Consider the following 16,887-nt stretch of genomic DNA (forward strand, 5'->3'; position numbering starts at 1 on the left):
ATTTTAATTAACTATCATCCTCTTTTATGAACAGAAAAGAAATGTTTTATATGATGATGGTTTAACTCTACATTATTGCTGAAGTTACTATAGATAGAAAAGATAAGAACAGATACCTCATTTTTGAGTGGGTGCTGTAGGGTGAGATTATTCAATAATGTGTATAATATTCCTTTTTTCTTTTAAATGGGTATGAAAATATTCAAACCAATTTGTTGGCCTTGAATATCAAAAGAATTATATTTTGCATTTTTAAAGTCTAGTATTTTCAAAACTTTGAGTAACAGATGAAAAATGTACTTTGTGTTATGATCAATACCACCAACAGATGTTCCTATTTATGCACATAATTGCCTTAAGCATAAGTATTTTAAATACTGTAACCGTCAAATAAACGTTGCTTTTGCAGTTGTCTTGCTTTATGAAAAATGACTTGAAATTATCAGTAAAAATGAAAATCATTAAAAATTATTCAGAGGCATCCAGGCAAAGATGAGACAATTCACAACTCAGGAAGTCTACACTCTGTCTTCTTGTTCATACTTAAATATTTATTTATTTTAGTCAATAGACACAGTTTGAATGAATACGTTTCTTTAACATGTCTTTATATGACTAGGATCACCTCATAAAGTCTCTTGCCAAGAATTTGATATACTGTAGTAATTTCCCTCTATTTATATTTTTATTAAGCACTTATACTCTATGGGAATTTTCAGTTATATGGGAGTGTTCAGATTTAATATGACCAAGGTCGCAATATTCAGACATATATATTGTATACTTTTATACAAGAGTAACATTTCTAATGCTAGTATCTTCAGACTTCAGAGACTTTTCCTTCACCTACCAAGGCCTGTCTATGCCTAAATAAATATTTTTCCCAGAAATATATTGTCTTTAATATAAATCAATTGCTTATTATTCTATATTCCTAAATATATTGGGTACCCTTTTATAATAGCATATCTCATTTTGTTGAATAACTAGTACTTTCATTAGTTGTGCTATTTGAGAGTAGAAAGATTGTCTTATTTGTTGTTCCAAATGCCCAAGTACTTTCCAAGAAGCAAAAATATAATAATGCTTTGTGTATGGAAGGTGCTTAGTATAATAAGAATTTAAAAATTAAAATAAATAAAGAAATGTTTAACAGAATGGATTGTTTAATAGTTGGATAGATAGGGAAGTATTAATCAATTAATATGTTAATAAATTAATTAATATCTTGATTCAGAAAGACATGTCAATGTTCAAGTAACTCATGAACTAGTAGCATGACTCAATATTTTTCATTAACTATTATGAATATAATTATTTCATTGAAATTAACCATTTAAGAGCTCCATGAGAGATGTGTTATACTGTATTCTGAATGCATGAGAGTCATAACAACACCTCAATATTCACAGTTTGGCAAAGCTCTGAAACTTTTTGTTGACACAACTTACAATTAAATCAGTGGATCATTTTGGAAAATTCTTTAAGAGGTAAAAAGTGCTAAGCTCATTATTTCTGAGTCTCTTATTTGTATGAGCAGTTAGAGATACTAGTACTTTGATTTAAAAGCTTTTGGTATGGGCTGGACAGTAAGGTTACACTAACAGATCTCATAAATACCAAAATCTTAATGCTAGGCTGTTGATAAAGCAAATGTATGAAATTCTTCAAAGTGGTTTTGAAGCACAGCTTTAACTATTACAGTATTTATGAAAGTATCCAGAAAAGGAAGAAGACTCATATTCTAGTTTTGTAATCAGTCCAACTCATGTATATCTACTTTGTAAAGGTCTTTCACTGACTCCCTCTCATAAAATTAGATGAACATATAACTTAAAGAAACTTTTATCAATGCAATATTATTACAACAAATGATGTCTATTACTTCTTCTATTACTAATATTATTATCAGCACTAATATTAATAATAGTATTAATACTTGAATCTTTTTAGTGTTTACCAAAATCACTTTTTATCCCTGTGAGGTAGTTATTATTCACCACATTTTCTTTTAAGGACATGGAAGCTTAAAGAAGATAACTTTTAAAAATATTAGAGATAGAAAGTGGGAAAATTTTCTGACACCAAAGTCATTATAAGGCAGTAAGTGTAGAATTAGGATTTTTTATTCTATTTTTAAGTTTGCAAGTACACATGCAGATCTTAATGATTATATTAAATTTACTTCAGAAAAGGATCAGTTGATAAAACTAGTGATATATAATTATAAACCCTCAAATTGGCTTTTTTTTAAAAAAATGGTTCGGATGTGAGGTGTCCCTTTGAGATAATGCTAGAAAGTTCGGAAAACAAATCATTGAGCTGTGAAGACTTAACCAGTGAATTCATCCCCTTATGGCATTAACTGAGCTGTAATTGGAGGATGTGGGGCATTGAGGGTGTGGCTTTGGGGTATATATTTGTATCTGGTGAGTAGAATCTCTGTTTCCTGATCATCATATGAGCAGCTTCCCTCTGCTGCACTCTTCCACCATAATGTTCTTCCTCACCTCAAGTTCACAGGAATGGAACCAGCCTTCTATGGACTAAGATCTCTGAAACCATGAGCCCTCAATAACACTTTTCCTCTTCTATAGTTGTTCTGGTCAGGTCCATTAGTCACAGCAGTGAAAAAGCTGACTAAAACATTATCTTAAGATACATAGGAAGACTACAACCATGCTGAGTTAATTGATTTTACGTTACCTTTTCTTTTTCTCCCAAAACATATCTGTGAATTTTTAATTAAAACAGAAATGCAATATAACAATTAAAATAAAAGGAACTTAGTATAAAAATAAATCATCTCTTGGTGATCTCTCTTGTGTTTCTTAAATTATAATTGTTAATAGATTACATATACTCTACCATTTCTGTTACATAGTATTAAAAGCCATAAACAATTTTGTTTTATTTTTCATACACAGAAAGACAAATACCACATGATCTCATTTATATGCAGAGTATAAACAGTTGAACTCACACAAACAAAGATTAAAATGGTTGTTACCAAAGGATAGGGAGCCAAAAAAGAATCGTGAGATGTTAAAGGACACAAGATTTTATTTAGACAGGAGAAATAAGTTCAAGAAATTTCCTGTGGGTCACAATGACTATAGTTAATAACAATGTATTTTATGTTTGAAAATTTCTAAGAGAATAGATTGTAAGTGTTCACACTACACACAATAGAAGGTAAGTATGTTAGGTAATACAAAAAAAAAAAAAAGACCACAAGGTTAATAGCTTGATTTAGCCATTCCACAATGTATACATATGTCTAAACATTATAATGTATACCATAAAATACATAAAACTTTTACCTGTTAATTAAAATAAATTGGAAAAAAATGGGTTTTCATAAAAAAATTGGAGCCTTCTATGTATATTTTATCTCTTATTATTTGTTTATTTATTTTTCAGGGGTAAGGATTGAACCCAGAACCTCACAAATATTAGACTAGCACCACTAAAACACAAAAATTAAGCAATATCATAGAGAATTTTTCCACCTGAGAATATATAAATTCAACTCATATTTTTAATAACTAAGTAATCATTTTGTGCTATAAATAAATCATCACTTATTCTATAGTTATCTCACTGGTGAACATCTACAATAGTTAATATGTTTTATCATTTTAGATAATGCTTCAATATGTATCCATGGATTTCAGCATTTGTTTCTGTAGGAGATATTCCTAGAATTACAGTTGCTGGTTCAATACTCTGTGCATTTTGAAGTTTAAAATTTATTGTTAGATTAATTTCCCAGATATAATAGCAATTAACATGTTTCTGAATAGCATGAGATCTTTACGTATAACATCTTTACATATCTGCAAACAGTTGATGCAATAAACTTTTATTTTTGTCAATCTCATTGCATTTTATTTATCAGAAAGCATGTAGAGATCTTTATCTCTTGATGATTTCCAGTAATAAATGTGCTGTTTATTCTCTTAGTCTATTGTGATGCTTAATTGGAATTGTCAACTTGATAGGATTAAAAGACACCAAAGATTAAAAAGCTTTTGGGTGTGTGAATGAGGGTATGCCTAGGAATCATCTGTATGTAGGACAGCAAACTGAAGTGGAGATCCTCCCTAAGCATGAAACACTGTCTAATAGCATGGTAGCTAAGATAACCTTGGAAGAACATGGAAGGAGCAGCAGATGCAAGCACAATTCTTCTTGAACAGGTTTTTGATTGCTGCTAGGATCACCTGTGAACATCAGACTCTTACTCCTTCACTCTTGCATAGTAGATGTTGCCAGTGATTTTTCCAGAAGCCATCAGTCTCAAACTAGGGTAGCATGATTGATCCCTCTTGTTCTGAGACTTCAATATCTTGGACTACTCAGCTACTGGTTGCTGCAGAAAGCCATTGTGGAGTATCCAATATCTGGTTGTGTAAGCCAATTTAACAAATCCCCTTTTAATAACCATACTTCCTGGGTGTCCTGTTCTTCTAGAGAACCCTAATACATGTCTCAAAATTTAATTTCAAAGAAAAAATGTTTATGAATTATTAATATTCTTGATTTTTGTGTTGGAAATACTTTGATGAAAGGCAAGGGTTATATCCAGCCAAAACAACACTGAACAATTCAACTTCCATTTCTGAAAGGATTAAATATTATTGTGAAAAGAAATAAAACCAATAAACATTCCATAAACTATAATAGCTGTAACAGGTAAAACGCGATTGTCTGCTGAAATGAGCTGCTATAACTACAAAGACTAATGTAAATCTAGTCTACATTACAACTGATTTGAGATTTGTGTCTAGTCATTTTCCTATTAAGTTCAGTAGCTTTACTGAATGTGTCCTGATGATAGCCAAAATATGGCAGTTTCTGGAGGTATTATATTTCATTAAATATTTTCACGTCTTCCTTTATGTCAGGGAAGTTGGTTTAAATTTAATATTTTTAGTATTTATTCTCTTATGTTACTGAAATTTCCCTTACTTAGTGGTTTTGAATACATGACTTGCTTATAAGCATACCTTAGAGATACTGCTGGTTGAGTTGCAAATTTCAAAACAAAGTGAATATGACAATAAAATGCACCACACATTTTTGGGATTCCCAATGCATGTAATTTATGTTTGCATTATGATGTGTACTAGCAAGAGTAAAATACCATCATCTAAAAAAATGCATATAACTTAATTTTAAAATATTTTATTGCTAAAAATTCAAATGATGATCTGAACTTTCGGTGAGTTTTTACTTTTTGCAGCTGGCATATCTTATCTCAATATTTATGGCTGCTAACTGATTAGGGTGTTATTTACTAAAGTGTGGAGTGGTTGTGATAATTTCATAAAAATAAGAAAATAATAAAGTTTGGAACATTGATTTTTCCTTTCATAGAAGATTTTCTCTGTAGCATGAGATGTGTGTGTGTGTGTGTGTGTGTGTGTGTGTGTGTGTGTTCATCAACTGAGTCTTGCTGCTTTTGGTCTTCTATTCATACCAGTTTTATTTTATGGGTTCCTATGAATAAATTATTGCCTGAATTTCTTCTAAATATTTCATTTGTGATTTGAGTATTTCTGTCCCAGTTTATCTGTTTCTATCAGTGACAACAGATATCATGAACTCATACCATCACCTGTTTAATTTCATAGCAATTTATTTGTGTGTCACGTATTACTTTGGTCACAAACTATCTTAAGAATAACTCATAATTTCTCTCCTAGATATAAAACTCCTTGAAGGCAAAGGCTATAAATTTGTCATATTTATATCACCTCCCATTTCTAAAGTGGAATGTAATTTCATAATATAATTGCTATTAGATAATCAACCATTTTAATAACAATATGTTTAAAATTATGGCCAGCACTTTGAATTTCTATAACCTTTACATTTTCATTAAGTAATTGGAAACTTGAAATGGAAAAAAAAAAGATTTTTTAGAGTTAGTAAGGACAATCTAAGATAAATATCATCATTGATATTTTTTTCTCTGATGCAAATCAACATGGCTGAAAAACATTTCACCTTGTAAAATAATATATCCATCATTTTATATTTTATTTATTCACTGGTGAATCTCATATACATGAATGTATATATTTTGAAAATGGCTTAAATGATGTATTTAAGAAAGGATAATTTTATGATTTTTAAAAATGAACTTTAATTATAATTTCTTATAAAATCAGTGTCCTATTCTATAGAAATAATAAAACATTTTGGCTGGGGCTGGCGCTCAGTGGCAGAGAGCTTGCCTAGCATGTGCGAGGCACTGGGTTCAATCCTTAGCACCACATAAAAAAATAAAAAATTAAAATAAAAGCATGCTGTCCATCTAAAACTACAAAAAAATTAAAAAATAATAAAACATTTGAATTTGCATATTCATGAATGCTAAAGGAAATCCAAATATTACTCATTAACTATAATTTTATCTTACCAATGCCTTTTTAATTTTATTATGCTTTAAAACATAATCTTAGCCTCAAGAATGTCAGAATATCAGCCATTTTGTCTAAATTCTATTAAAATCTACTACAAAAAGCAAACATTAAAGTTGATATTTGATTGTTTTATTCTGTAGATTAAGCCAATTAGAATGCTTTGCTCCAACATATTTCATATTGTGTTTTTCTCTTCCTGAGCAATTTATTTTCTTTTCAGTGAGCTAACAAATTTTTGTTAATATCCCTCGATTTCCATCTTAGTGAAAATATTAAAATTACTGGCACTATTTGTAAATAAAGACTCAAATGCAAAAAAGAAGATTTAAACTCTCTTCAAACATGCTCAGCCTAACAATTAGTCAAATTCTGTTCATCACTGCATACTACATATATAAATTATGTATACAATTTCAGAATATGTTGGTTAAAAATATATTAATATATCAAATCTTCCTATTAATGTTATCTTAATATAATAATTGAATGTACTAAATTAATATTTCTAAAGTACTGTTTTCTCCTGGTTTAATAAATTTTGTTACTAAACATGTGGTACAACACACATGGTTCGTTTCCTATTTAATAACTACTCCCTCTTGGTGTCAGAGCCTTGTCTTTATTTAAGTATTCACCCCAACTATGTGTTCAAGGAAGTAGTACCATCCCAATTCTAATAGTTGACTATTAGACTTAGAAAACCATGAAAAATCAATTTCCCTTGCTATTAACTTGTTAAAGTCCAGGCATGTGATAATGAGTTGTAAATGTCATTACATTACCCAGTGTCTTCAGAAATATATTGGATCTTTGGTATGTGCTGTGATTAATTTCTAACCCAGGGAATGGAGAATGAGTGGAGAGAACACAAATGTTTTGCTGGGGTGAGACTATCTTCATGTAATAATTTCATCCATGTCTGTCAATATTTAAGAAAAACTACCTTTTTTCATGCTCATTTTTACAAGAAAGTGGGGTGGATAGAAAGTCTCTAAGACTGCAACTGGATTTCACCTGGCAAAGTCTACTGTCTCTGTTTTCATATTTCTTCATGAATATGATTATCTTTTATGAAATAAATAATCTACTATTTTTTGTATTTAATGCCATCCTTTTTGGTCTCTGCACTGCCCTGGCACATTTTAGAATTCACCAAGCATTTTTCTTTACCTCTTCCCTAAACACTGTTTATCAAAAATGGCAGTGTGAAACTAACTGGAATGTAAATTGTGTTTTTATATTTTAATAACTGTAGAAATTGCTTTTCTGTCAAACTGACAAATTCTTATTAGTGAACTGACCTTGGAACTGTTCATCTATAAAGTTCTAAAACACCCAAATAAATGGGCATATGTCAAAGTGAATTGTTTGGTAGAAACCCATAGTTATTCAGAAAATGCTAAATACAAGAAAGCTTGAAAGTTCTTTCCAATATTTTTTTTGTAATACAGATATTCTCATAGAATTATTCTAAATTTCCTCTAGTTGATGACATTTTTAATAAGAGCTAAGATGGCATTAGTTCTATTTCACAAATTTTGAGTAACAGAATATTATAAGTATGAAATTAATGGGCATTATGTTTAATACATTCTTTCATTTCAATGACAAATTATGTATGAGTTCTTCAATGAGCCTGTGCTTTGGGGATGTTCTGTCTTTCACTAAGTGGGCTTAATACTTGTGAAGGGCTTTGGATGTGATGATTCTGTGTAGGCTCCCTTTCATTTTACTTTTGAAGATCAAACACCACATCACTTGATGCCTTAAGCATGGGTATCTCACATATTCTTGATCCCCCTCTTAAGCAGAGCTCACTCCAGTGCTTCTCTGCCTCTTTAAATCTCACCTTAAAACCTTCCTTTTATCTTTAACTTATGATTGACCCTGACTATAGAGTTTGTAATAGCTTGTGTTGAAATCAAGCTACATAAAAGTATATGCCCCCTTGCAACTTTTGTTGCAACTTATTCTTTTTCATTTGTTCTTGAAATGCATATTTTTATTGAAATGTGACAATCAACTGATCCTGATAAAGCAACATTTCAAAATGCTAAAAATGCTCAGGATCTGTCCTTTACAGTCTCTTAAATAGTCTCTTTTAAAAATCACAGAATATGAAAGAAGTGAAACTACCAAATGCTTTACTGTCATTGTGAGACATTTTTAGTCAAACCTCCATGGTCAGAAATTTATTAAGAATTAGGCTCATTGAACAAGTAAGCAGGTGCTACCAACTGAAGACCAAAAGTACGACTGAAAAGGCAAATCTCAGAAGTGATAATAATAAATACAAATAATTTGGACATACAAGCAATAACAGAGGATGAGTTATGAAAACTAATTATACATGTGTCTGTCTCAGAGTCACTTCTAATCCTTAGCATGTTTTCTCACAAGTTTTCTGGGTGTCTCCAGCTATTTCAATCCACAGTTGAATGTTAATTCAGCCATTACCCACTTTGGGAGAAAACAACCAAAAACTCCCATACATTAGAAATTCCCAAAAAATATGCAGTGCATTTTATTGTCATATTCACTTTGTTCTTGTAGACTGAAACTGAACCAGCAGTATCTCTAAGGCACGCTTATAAGCAACTCATGTATTCAAAACTGATACATAAGGAAAATTTCAGTAAAGGAAGAGAAGAAATACTAAAAATAATAAATTTAAACCAACTTGCCTGATATAAAGGAAGACTTGAAAATATTTAATGTAAGATAATACCTACAGAAATTGTCATACGTTGGCTATCATCAGGACCCATTCAGTAAAGCTCCTGAACTTAATAGGAAAATGACTAGACACAAATCTCAAATCAGTAACTTAATATGTCAAGGATTTTATGTTTCAGTCAAACTAAACTCATACATAAATGTAATAGACTGACTCTTTTTAATTCAAAAGGAGTCAGAAATTTCACTCCCTTGAGCCCTTCCTAGGAATCTAGTAGAAAACAATTATATGGAAGATATTGTGGTATAATTTTATACTTTAATGGTCAATATGTAGGGCAATTCTTTAAAGATGTGGCAATAGAGATAATATAGAAAAGAAGATAAGCTACTGATTATTTTTAGATATTAATTGCTTTTAGGTATTAATTAGAGATAAATGTACATTACCAGTTGCTGAGGTAGGGGAAGACGGAGATATTAATTATTCAGTAATTTTGATACTTTTCAGAAGGAACAAATAGGAAATACTGTGCCCCCTCCCCCCAAAAAAGAGCCTTTTTAAGTCTAAAAGCCATCGGTATAAGTTCAGTTATTTGAATTTAAAAAGTTCTTAAATATCACACATACACCAAAAGAAAGAGAAAGCAAAAGGAAAAAAAATAGACTACAAAATGAAAGAGGAATTTTCTTCATAAACAAAATGACAACATGGAAGAAAAAAAGAATTATAGACATGAAATTTGGGTAACTTCAGCTATTTAAAGGAAACAAAGTACAGATTTAATAAAAAGAAAAATCCAGAATTTTACTACCTATAGCAGATACATCTAAAATAAATACATTTGAAAAGTTTATGAGAAGAAATCCAAAAAGGATATAAACGTAATTTAGACATAAAATTTATCTTAATTTTGATATATAAAAAACTGGAATTTAGACAGAAAATCCCAAAATAGAAAAAAAGACATTATATAATGCAAAATATATAGTTATCAGTGAAGAAGTGTGATTTGGATGTTCAATAATTCATCAAAAATATTTTGAGCCCAAAATAAAGGAGCATAATGGAAAATGGGTAAAGTCACACTGATGTGAAATTTAACTTTTATTTTTTTTCTCAAAGAGAGATCATGTGAAATTAAATATACTAGAAAGGATATAAATGGTACAACCAACATAATTGCTGAAAAAATTTTAATCTAAATATTTAAACTCTGAAATTCAGTGATACAGAATATAATTTATTTTAAAGTTCATGTGGAATATTTTTGAAAATCAATAACTTAGGCATCAAAGGAAACTATAGTAAATTCCAAAAAGTAGAAAGAATTCAGGAAGCATTCTAGAATTACAATATAATACTACTAAAAATTATTAGCTATACATTTTTGAAAAAAAAAATTTTAGACATTGATGGGCCTTTATTTTGTTCATTTCTTTATATGGGGTGCTGGGATCAAACCCAGTGCCCCACACATGCTAGGCAAGCACTCTGCCACTGAGCTACAACCCCAGCTCCATTAACTATACATTTTTAAAACCACTCCATTTTAAATTACACACACACACTCACACAAACACACAAAAGCACTATTTATGTAACTCTTGGGATTTTAATTTTAAAACTAAATTTGGGAATTCTTTCCCAGCAGAATTAAAAACATGGCATATTAAAATCTGTGCAGTACCACTAAAGAGTTATTGAAGGAAAGTTTGTGACATTAAAGAGCTGCATTGATAAATATCAAGTCAAATGAAAATAAATTAAACATATATTTTAAAAACCTGAAAATAGAAATATGAAGAAAGAACTGAAACATGTAAAATCAGAAGTTAAGTAATAAGAATAAAATCAGTTGAATAAGTAGTTTTTTTAAAAAAAAAAAAAAACAAAATCCACACCATTAACTAACCAAATCAAGAAGGAAAGGAATAAAGAATGCACATAATTAGAAATTTATCCTTAGAAGGGATAATTAATCATCAAAACCACAACAATGCCAACAACAACAACAACAACAAAATAAGGGACTGCATTTCTCCATTCAAGGGAACAAAATTTGAGAGATCTATTAAATTTGGTGGGATACCATACCAAAATACTACATACTGGGTTGCTTATACAACAGAAATTTGTTTTCTCATAATGCTGAAAACTAGGTTCAAGAAGAAATTGTAATAAAGATTTCCTTCTCCTGTCATCTAGTCTTCACCAATCAGAATGCATTTGAGCTTACCCGAAAAACGTTTTTTTTTTTTTTTTTAACATAATCACTGCTTTAAAGGCTCTAGTTCCAAATATTGTCATGCTCTGAAATATTGATGGTAGGAATCCAACATATGGGTTTTCAGGGTACATAAATTAGCCCAATACAAGAATCTAAATGAACTATATAGTTTTTGAGGAAAAAATGCAATTTAACAAAATTAATTCCATTCAGACAGTAAACAAAAGCTAGCCTATGTTCGTAGAAATATTATTCACAATTTCCAAATGTGGAAGCAATTTAAGTGTCTATCAACAGACTAATGAATGAAGAAAATCAGTTAATTATTGAGTCATAAAATGGAACAACATTCTTACACATGTTACAAAATGTGAACCTTATTAACCATATGCTGAGTAAAATAAGCCAGGTGAAAAAGAAAATTATTGGATGGTTACAGTTACATGATATATGAGAAGAGATAAATTAAATAATGGAAAGTAGATTAATGTCACTAAACTATATGCTTAGAAATTGTTAGTGTGGCAAATTTTATGCATATTTTACTAAAGATTAATATTGTCATGAATACACATTTCTCCAAAGTGCATATACATATCACTGATAAGCAAATCAAAACCACAATGAGATATCATTTCACATACAATAGGGATGTCATTAATAAAAACTATTGGAAAAGATGTGGAAATATTAGAACTCTCATAAAATTCTGGTCATAATATAAAATGGTACATCAACTTTTAGAAAATAGGCTGGCCATTTTTCAAAATGCTAAACAAAAGTTAACATGTTAACCAATATAGTAGGCAGCATAATTATCCCCTAACTATATCCATACCCTAAATCTCAGAACCTGTATACAGGTTCTATGGCAGTGAAGGGATTAAGGTTTCAGGAACAATTTAGTTTGCTGATAAGGTGGTTATGGCATGAGATTTTCCATGTGAACCCAACATATCCACAAGTTTCTTCATTAAATAATGTTCTTTGATTTATTATGGGGTACATCCTATTAAACCCATTATAAGTAGAAAACATTTTAGTAAAATATATTTAATACAACTTGCCTTAAATCACAGTTTAAAAACATGGTACACTATAATGTATACCCTTATTATCATGAATCTGACTCATAGCTGTTGCTCCCAGTCACTGCCCATCATTACAAAACAGTACTATATCACATATTTTGCCCCAAGAAAGGATCAATATTGGAAATTCAAAGAAGGGCTTCTATTTTATTCATTTTGCTTTTGTATTATGATAAAGTTAATCCTAAAATGAATCAACATAAATCAGAGAGTATCTCTAAACAGAAAAACAACAGTGATAAGAGACTGAGATGAAGAGAAATATGAAGATGAAATATTGCTAATGTTGAAGATAGACCATGGGCAATAGAAGCAGGGAGTTTATTGGAGCTGGAAAAGACAGGGGAATGAATTCTCCTCAAGACTAACCAGAAAGAACCCAGTCCTGTAAAGAACTTGGTTTTATCCCATTTAGACTCATTTGGGATACCTGAATTCCAGAACTGTAAGATAATAAATTTTTGGTTTTTTAAAGCCATTTATTTGTGCAGATTTTTATGTAAGCAATATAAATTGATAAACCCAGTGTCCATAAACTTTATATATATCTAAGACAAATGGAAACATGCTATACAAAACCTTGTACTTGAGTATTCAAAATAGCATTCTGCAAAGTATCCAAAATTAAAAATTATTTGAATTTTAATTAACTGATGAATAAATAAGTAATGGTATGTGCATATAATGGGATATTATTCAATAATAAAAGAGGACATAGTACTATTACAAGCTATAGCATGAATTAACCTTGAAAACACCACGCTAAGTAAAATAGTCATAAAGAATTACATAGCTCATGATTTTATTTGTGTAAAACATTCAGAATAGGCATATGTGTCAAGAAAGAAAGTACAGTAGAATATTTTAAGGAAATGACTGTTAATGAGGACAGCATTTCTTTGCTGGGATAATAAAATGTTCTTAAATTGATCATGATAATAATTGTTTAACTTTGTGTCTATACTGAATTAATTCAAATTATGCACTTCAAATGTGTGAATTACAGGATAAATTATTTAAATATCAATAAAGCTGCTGCCAGAAAGGAGGGATTGAATTTTTTCTTAAACTATACAATGTATTTAGGAAGATAAGAAATTCATGGGTTTGAAGATCAATATAAGGTATTAGAACAAACAACTAAGAATTGCTTGAAAAATTGGATTTCCCCTTTTGACATATGTTTTCATTAGGAAGACACCCTTGATATCATTTTAACTTCTTTCCTGGGCTGAAAATAAGAAGATGTGAAAGGTGAATTTGGAAACAGACTATAGTCTTTCATAGACAAGACCTTTGTTTGTTTTTTTGTTGTTGTTCTTTCTTCAACATTACTCTTCTTTTTTGATTCAGATTTGGAAACTTACATTTTATATTTAAAAATTTCAGCCAATATACATCTTAAGAGATGAGTTTTTAAAATGTATTATTGTTATCATTTGTAATATATGTAGAATCTGTAGCAACATCTTGTGTTTTGTGATTGTTTTTGTCATGCCTGGAATTACTATGTAGGCCATATTTCTTATATTATATCAATCTTGCCAGAAATTTACCAACTTTTAAAACTTCTCAAAGAACAAATTTTGCCTTCATTATTACCCACACATTTGTTTTTTACTAAACAGTATTTTTTAAACTTTTATTTTCATCTTCTAATTTGTTCATTTATCAATGGGTTCCTTGGATAAACTTTTTCTAGTTTCTATATACTGACTGTTTGGTTCACTATCTTTCAGCCTTCTTTCCTAAAATATGATTTTTAATTTATAAATATTCTTCTAAGGGCTGGGGATATAGCTGAACAGCAGATCACTTAACTAGCACATGTGAGAGGCCCTGGTGTTGACACTAAGCACCACATAAAAATAAATAAGTAGAATAAAGGTATTGTAAAAAAATTTAAAAAATATTCTTCAAAGTCCATATTTAGCTCTACAAGTGTGTGTCCCTTATCAATGAGGGTACATTCTGAGAAATATATCATTAGTTTCTGTCAATGTTTAGACATCATGTAGTTTGCTTACAAAAACCTAGATAATATAGGTTAATTATTTGATATGGCTTCTTGATTCAATCAAAAGATGCAGCAAAGCCAAGATATATGAAGCTGCTGTGAACAAAATATGGTGTAATTTTTTTAGAGTAACAATTTTTGATGGAAAGTGTATACCTTAAATATATAATATAGTAAATATATAAACCAGTAACATAGTTATTCATTATCATTATCAAATATCATGTATAATATACAATTGAATGTGGTATACTTTTATACAAATGGCTATGCAATAAGTTTGTTTATGCCAGTATCACCACAAATATGTATATTTTGATATATTCCTTAGCCCAATTTTTAATTTAGAAGTGTATATCTTAATTTCAAGCATCTGTGTTTTTCTAGTTATCATTCTATTATTGACTTTTAAAATCATATTGTGTTCAGATGATGTGTCCTTGAAATTTGTTTAGACTTGCTTTATGCCTAAATATATGCAAACTTTTTATAAATGTTTTGTGTCTGCTTGGAACTATGTGCATGTTGGAACTTTTTACTATACTTGTCTCTTTAAATTATATCAAGCTTCTTAACCATGTTCATACCTTCACCCAGTCTTTTTCTATTAGATCACTTTTTATGAGGATGTCAACATCTTTCTATTTGCCTTAGAATTTAAACATTTTCATTTATAATTCTTCCTTTTTAAATTTTGAGGCAGCTTTATGAAGTCTATAGAAACTAGGAATGAGATATCTACATGTTATTTTATCCTTTTATTGTTGTCAATTTTCTTAAGTATTATGTGTAATTTAATTTGGGTTAAATACTTGCTTTCTGTTATTAAAGGATAAACTTTATAATATTTGTTAATGTTTACTTTGAATACAACTCCCAGCTCCTTATTAACAAAGTTTATGTGTTTCCGAGTAAAACCATGTGTTTTGTACATAGCTATACTTTGAGTTCGGTTTTTGTAATGTTTTATTTTAAATGAAGTACTTGGATTAAATATATTTCATCCTAGCTGGGTGTGGTGGCAGTCCCCTCTAATTCCATTGGCTTGCGATAATCTCAGTCTGAGGTGGAATGATCCCAAGTTTAAGGTCAGCATCAGTAACTTAGGCCATAAACAACTTAGTGAGATCCTGTCTCAAACAAAAAAATCAAAAGGCTGTGGACAATTCTCAGTAGTTAGCACACCCAGATTCAATCACGGATACCAAACAACAACAAAAAATACCCTATTTTATGTTATTTCTCTCATCTTTTAGTTTTTATTTTTTCCTTCTGTTTTATATTAGTTGAATTGCTTTGTTTTTATCATTCCATCTCCATTTAAATATTTTTGGAATTACATTATTTGTTTCCTATCCTTCTTTCCTTGTGGAGCTTATACCCAAGTGACTTGAATTCTCAACTTAAGAATACTTTAGTATGTCTTTAATAATTTGAGATACTTAGGATTCCATTTGATGGTCTTTTAACATTTATGCTATTAATGTTTTGTGTCTTAATTCTATTCATGTTTTATTTACTGAAAACAGTATCATTATTATTTGATCCAACCAATATTCAGTTGAATTTACCCATGTCTTATGACAAATTTCTCAGAAGCAGCCTTTAAAATGAATATTCCAGTACAGATGATTTATTAAGGGTATGCTGTCAGTAGAAATCACAGTAAAGTGAAATAAGTCAAGCACAGGTGTATTTTGCAATGAAGTCCTAGATATAACCACATTTTACAGGTGAGTTTTCAAGTGTTTGAGTATGTATTAGTGGGTGTTCTCCTATTTTGTCATAGCTGAAAGCAAGAGAGATGGGCTTTCATATCCCTGCATCAATTTTTCCCCATTGCATAACACACTCTGGCTTATATCACAATTTGTGAAATGAATCATTAGAAAAAAGAAAAAAATGCTCATTCTGACCCACATCACTTTGAACCATTGTAGAGATTTAAAAACTCAATCTTATTTCTTCTTATGCCAAATGAGATGTGCTCCTATGTGCAAAAGAATCTTCTTAGTTTTTATTGGAAACTTTTTGTAATCACATTTTATCTTGGAGATTTTCTTCAGCCTGTTTATTAAGACAGTCAAAAGAGAAATATCATGGTTTGTGACAAATCATTCAAAGTTTTGCTTCTTTTTTCACATAAATCTATATTGTTATTGACAAGAATTTCACTTTTTACAATTTTGGTAGCACAATATAGTTATAAATAATGATGAAGTTCTTTTAGATGTATTCATAAAGGTGAAAAACCATGTGCTCTGTTTCCATCCTCAGAACTATCCTCTTTCTTCTCTCCCATCCTCCCTCTATCCCATTCCTCTATTCTAGTTGTCTTCTACTAATTTATGCTTTTAATTGGTGCACTATAGTTATTCATAAAAGTGGAATTCATTGTGATATACATGCACATAGCATAGCTTAGTCAATTTGATCCA

This window comes from Urocitellus parryii, chromosome X (genome assembly GCF_045843805.1).
Source record: "Urocitellus parryii isolate mUroPar1 chromosome X, mUroPar1.hap1, whole genome shotgun sequence".
NCBI lineage: Eukaryota > Metazoa > Chordata > Mammalia > Rodentia > Sciuridae > Urocitellus > Urocitellus parryii.